Raw genomic sequence first — 6,997 nt, forward strand, 5'->3', positions numbered from 1 at the left:
CACATCCAAGTAAACATTCGCATTTATAACATTAGTAAGTTAAATAAAAAGCAGCTCTTCAAGGCATAAATTAAAAAAAAAATGATTAAATAGTGCCCTAAGTTCGTCTCCTCGCTCTAAGCTACCTCCTCACCAATTTTCAGCCATATCGGGAAAGCCGTTCTTGAGTTATAAATAGTGTAACTAACACGACTTTCTTTTATATACGAGTAAGTGTTATAAAAAAAATTGGGCGCTCTATAAATTATAATATGTTTACGTCATTATATTTATTGTTTAAATAATATTATTCAATATTATTGTTGGACTATTTATTATTATCTAAGACATTAAGAAACCACTTCCTTTGGCGTCTGAGTTCGTATTCGTTTTAGAATGATGTAAGGAAATATTTACTTCATAATTCTGTACCACATTCAGTTTACTCACCAATTTTATTTTAAAATAATAACTCAGTGAAACATAAACTTGTTTTCCTATGTTTTTTAAAATGCAATTTTATCAAATCAAAATTATGTTTTGATTTTAAAACCCTGTTTGTTCATTGCCCTTATTCAAAAGTGCTATTTTATCATGTTAATTAGTTTGCTTTCCATGCTATGAGAATCTTAAAATCAAGTGCTAGTCAGACTCGCGCCCCGAGGGTTCCGAACAGACCTGTAAGGGTATAAGTAAAAATTCACCTATCGCTAAAATCGAGTCATAGTTAAAAAGAGTAAAAAGGCGGAGGAGACGCATTAGTAATATCATATTTAGCAATGCATCTGCAAATGCGGATATCTATGGGCAGCGATCATATCACCATTTTAGCGAATTCAAATAGCTTTTTCGTTTGCTCTCTTTTACTGTAAAAAACTAAATTCATTAAGCGTCTTCCCAGTTAAACTTGTTAACATAGACAAACAATTGGACGGAGCTCTCGAGTCCCCAGTCTAATAAATATCCAATGATTTCAACATCCAATTCACCCGATAGAATCTCTCCGATGGGAGTCGTGCATTACTATTCGATACGACACAATTATATTTCTCACAAGAGTACGATTGAAAAACTCTAACTCGTCTGATTCTTGAAGCAAAACGGACACAATTTAGTCTGTATGTTTTGTGAACAAACCTTGTCAGTGCCACAGATGTACAATTTTTGTTGTAAGAACAGAAATAATTTTAACAGTGGTAGAGCCCGCTTTAACATCTTCGCACGAATTGGCCCGGTAAAATACCACGACCACACAGAAGACAGGCGTGAAGTGGAAGCAATTCCTCGTTTCGTCTGATGACTGTGCGTCCCGGAGGCCTAATTTAGTCCTCTTTCCCTTCCGACCACTTTCTTATAAGGAAAGGATGGGAAGTGGAAGTGGACTTTCCGGTTGAGAGGATGCATGGAAAGGGAATATATTTTCTTTCTGTGCATCCTCTCCTCTGTCGATTAAAGGTAGGCAACGCATATGCAATTGCGTATGTCTATGGGCAACGGTCACTTCGCTATATCAGCGATTTCAGGTGGCCGCTCGCTCGTTTGCCACCTTATGATATAAAAAAAAGATGGCTTTAAAGTAAATAATCATAACACACAATTCACGTATAACTCGCATAGAATTATTACAGCCAGAAAACTGTGCTAAAAACGCAAACCATTAAGAAATAGTTGACAACGAAAACATAAATATAAATTATTCCTACAAATCTCCGCTTGTTTAAATATCTCATAATCCTACTACATCGCGCTCAAACATTGGTCAAACCTTGTTTACGTCACTTTCCGAAGCCGAGTTCTTGTAAAGTTCTGTTAAAACTTTTGAAGATAGTTAATAGCAGACAGCGCTTAACATCCAGTATAAGTAGACCCGTAACACGACAACGAATTAAATACGTTGGTGGAAATAAAACGACAATTAAACCGGGTTTTACAAATGCTAGTCACTTAGAGAAACTGTTAACGTCAAAACGTCTAGCATTTAATTAGCGTTCAGACGAACTAATTCTACCATTATTAAATAAAATTCTTCTTGGAATTGTAGCGCTAATAGCCTAATAGTTAAAGGTAGGGATTTCCGATTCCGTGGTCGAGAGTTGAATCCCGCCAACCAATATTGTAAAATATATACAAGCACAAGTCTAGAGCTTAATGGGAATGCTAATAGAAATATTAGTTTTACAAAAATCTGCTAATATATTCGACCATAAATATAATCGTCTAGCAGTTGACCTCGACTCCGTACGCGCTGTATTAAAAAGAACGTAATTAGTAGCCTATGTGTGCGTCGAGACTGATTTCTCCATCATTGTCAAATTTCAGCGAGATCCATGCTGTTCTGAAGATATCTTCTAACATACATCCATCTAAACATTCGCATTTATAACAATACTAGTCTAGCTGTCGCCCTTGACTCCGTCCGTGCGGAAAAAAAAACTTAATTATTAACCTATATGTTCTTCCAGACTATGTACATCCATGCCAAATTTCATTGAGATCTGTCAAGCCGTTTTGGTGTTCTAATCATCCATCCAAGCTTTCGTATTTATAATATTAGTAAGAAGATAAATTAATTAATTTTACTTATTCTGCATTGAGTAAGCAATCAATTAATCATAGTATTCAACTACCACCCTTATAATTATATTTAATCAGTTTACTTCACTATCAGGTGCATCAAAGGTGACCACTATGAGCGTAGTCAGTTGTCAGCTGCTACAATCACGTCTATTGCATGCCAATTAATGTTCCAGTATGTCAACGTCTGTGCTGTAATTATTGAAACTGGCTCACACTTCAAGCCGAATACGTTGTACTGCACCTATCAATCAACAACGTAACTCAGACTAATTGAATATATGATCCACTGCTTAGTATATTCCTGAAATTTATGAAATACTTTATGATGATATAAGCAACAAAGAAACATAATTAGTGGTCTATGTGTTTTCCCAGACTATGTTCCATACATATGCCAAATCTCATCAAGATCCGTTCAGGCGTTCTGGAGATACCTTCAAACAAACATCTATACATCCATCTAAACATTCACAATTAAAATATTAGTACGATAAGATATAGTTAAAATGAGTTTTTACTAGTCTCTCAAATGAATCTTCTTGCAGTTTTTCACTCCGTTCTTTTTTTCTGGACATAAGGGAGAAAAATCGTACCTAACCTAAGACCTAAGCCTTACTTTGATTCAAAATCTCTATAATATTCTTGAAAATAATCTTGCTATCAACGGATGCAGAATTTCTCTAGTTCAGTACTTTAACATTATTTAAAGGTTAACTTAGTCGTACGGTTTAATGGTATTTATCCTTCCAGTAATATTTAGTTAATTTATCTTGTCTAGTCATGTATTTAATGCTATAAAATTGAAACATTATTTTGATATAATTACAGGCAACATTGGAGCCGCATAACACATTCTAGTCGTCGCTCGAATTTACTTCAACGTCTGAGACAATGTCCGCAGTAAACAAGGAATATTTAAACAGCGACAAGTATTCAAGCTATCTTCTTTGATGTTGCCGACGTTATGCTCCGCTCTCGCTACCAAATGAATTATGTTAAAATAGTTTGCCTACAGCATTTCGCTATGTTTGGTATTCAAAAACTGGTTTTCGTACTGTGAAATGTTACAATACTTATAGCTTTCCTAATGTAGTTACTAAAAGTACTTAGGTATTTTTTTGTAACCTCGCTTGAATAAATAAACAAGCATATAAGAATGCGACATTGATTCGAGTCTTTTTTTATATAATAATAATTTTTTTTTTGTGAATTTACTTATATTTCTTTCTACCATTCCAACTAAGCTCTAGGCTTGTGCTAGGATATGGTTTACGACAATAGTCGAATGGCGGGATTCGAACCCCCGACCTCGTGATCAGAAATCCACACCCTTGACTATTAGGCTATTGGTTAAGTCTATACTTCAATAATGAAATAAAATTTTGCTAGACATATTTAATTAGGCGCGCTATAAAAAGACACATTTCTAAAGTATTGATAAGAAAATTGAAATCTTCTCAGTCTAGATGATTTAAAAATATCTTACTCAATTTAAACATTGAAAATATCTGAGTTATCAAATCCGCAAGAGGGAAAAGTGGATCAAATTTTATTTTTACAATTTGCGGTACGACGCTTCGTTCAAACAACGATTAAGGACTCCATTCGTAATATCTCAAACGTTCGTGGCTAGAATTCAAAGTTGTGGATTTGAAAGACGTAATTTTTTATTTGTCCCCCAATGTACGTTGGACCGTATTTTTTAAGAATGAGGACAGCCCTAGAGAGAAAGACCTTCGGAGGTTGAACTTACAATGTTATACGCTTAAATCCCAATTGGTTTGTGACAATAATTTTTCATTTTTTACCATTTATAAGGGATTGTCTCTCATAATATTACGATTATTTTTCGAAAGTTTAGATGGATGGATGTTTATTTGAAGGTATCTCCAGAACAGCACAACGGATTTCTATGAAATTTGGCAAGGATGTAAAACATAGTCAGGAACAACACATAGGCTACTAATTAAGTTTTTTTAAATTCAGTGGACAGAGCCGCAGGCGACAGCTAGTATTATTATATTTTTCTTGTGATTGGTTTAATATTGTTGTACGAGTAGAGATAAAATTAAATCATTTATGACCCTTATTTATAGTGCAGTTCAGGAAATTAATTCAGACTTGGCGGCTAACATAAATGTATGGAAGAGTATTGCATACTATAAAAGATAATGATATGCAAATGCAGTCCAAAATAAATAACGTCACTTTTTGTAGTCATTCATCGGAGACAGATTCATGATTTGCACCAACTGCAGCTTCAGTAACGTCGTACAAGCGATTGGCGAACGTCCAAATCGTTCGCAGCCTGTTACATTTCAGGTTTTGTGTACAATGAAAGCTTTTAATTCCATTGCAGTCAAATTCGTTAAAAGATATACTTCGTACCTTACGGTACAAATAACAAATATATTGACCATAGAATAGGATATCCTGTCAAAATCATTGTTGTATTGGTTTTGTAGTTTCGAATTATTACTTCCTACATATTGTCTGAATGTATAAATACAATAAATAAATTAAACAAGTTATTTTTTCGTACATTTATTAAGACCATGAAATTTTAAAACATTGAGTTCGTTTAAATATTTTACAATGCTAAATATACACTTAAAAACTTTAAGGTGTGACAAAGATATGGTGTAAATAATAATTTAGGAATACAAGTAATTATTAAAATGAAGTTTGTGTCACACAGACGAAAAATTAAAGTAGTATGTGACATACAGGTCGAAATTCTATTTCTATGACAAGCCCCTTATTTTCTTGGCAATATTCCATAAATACTGCCTTCTAATTAAATACTGGTTTTGACTATAAATATCATAACAGTGCACATGATTTAAAATGAGCAAAAAACATGGTAAATATCAGACTTAATAATTTCACAATTTGGCTTCTAATCTAAATCTAACTTATTTTAATACACAAAAACATTTAGAACCCATTTCCACTAAGACGACTAGCTGCATATCTCGTCGAAGTCTACTCACGGAGGCACAGCCGTGAATTTTATGAAAAAAGATCTTTGAAGGCTAGTCTCCTAGTGGAAAAAGGGGTTTGACTGCTTAACATTTAACAATATAGAAATAACGACAAAAATCTTACGCTAAGTGTCTCCGTCACAGCCATTTCCTTCGACTAGAGAACTCTCTTGTTACGATACATGTATAGCGAGGGGTTTCCATTGACAATTACAACATGAAGTATTTATCTCGATAACGACTTAAGTACGACATTACATTAAAATTATTACAACTTCGTGTATACGTCTGGTTCCTCATTTACTATCGCTTTATTCATTTCAATAATCCCCAATTGACTCTAAAGGCCTATTTCACATTGTCTAGTAAAGTGCTGGATAACAAACAAACAAACAAACAAATGAATTAACTGACGTATAATATTTCCTGTCAAAATAGTTTGCGTTTCACAGCTTATTTTTAGGCTAGTAGCTGTTTACCCAGAACTCCGTCATGAATTTAAAAAAAAAACTTAATAAGTAGCCTATGTATTTTTGCAAACTATGGTATACATTTGTGCCAAATTTCATCAAAATCCGTTGACCTGTTCCGGAAATACCTTTTAACAAACATCCATCTAAAATTTCACATTGATAATATTAGTAAGACTGTGAAACGAAGTCAACCACTATATTCGACAAATAAGTTCCAAGTGCCTTATTCAGAATATACTTGGACCAGTGAGCTGAGGGCCGCGTCCGCGAAATAATATCAGTACCACTCATCCTGATGAAGGACCCCCCGATGGGTTCGAAACTAGTCGGTGCCGCCACCGGACGTATATACGTGAGTGTTTAGCCGTTTTTATATCAGTTTACTTGAACATTGTTGAATAGTACTAATTTGCATCTTAGCAAACGTCTCATATTATGTGGCTACTTTGTGAACCTATTGTTAACTAATATTTAAGATAAAATATTTGCATTATTAATTTATAAATTGTCTTTTTTGGCTGAATACAAAAGTCTAAGGAAATCGATCACCTACTAATACTATCTAAATTACAATAATAGCGTAATTTCACAGCCCATTTTGGCTCATAAATTTCTAAATAAGAAATTTAATGTGCAGTTCATAGCAAAGTTAATTTAAAGTTACAGTAGTAATACAATAATTCTTGTTTCCTATCGAGTGTTTAAGCGGTCAACTATTATTGTTTATTAATCGTGGGTTTCTGAGCCCAAAATTTCCATTAAAATCATCTATTTATTTCTATTTCAAAGTTAATGACAGGGTTTTTTTTATACAGAGTTATTGGTCTCAGAAACCCATGGTTAAGATGTGTAGATAGGGATGTCAAAATTAAAAAAATACAAATGTTCCTATAGAACAAGTTTTTTTTATGTCAAGTAACTAAATTGCTACTTATTTGAAAGTTTTAAACTTAAAACTCTTTTTTCTATCAGCAATCCGTTTCC

Source organism: Papilio xuthus, unplaced genomic scaffold, assembly GCF_000836235.2.
Source record: "Papilio xuthus unplaced genomic scaffold, Pxut_1.1 DF827461.1, whole genome shotgun sequence".
In the NCBI taxonomy this organism is placed as follows: Eukaryota; Metazoa; Arthropoda; class Insecta; order Lepidoptera; family Papilionidae; genus Papilio; species Papilio xuthus.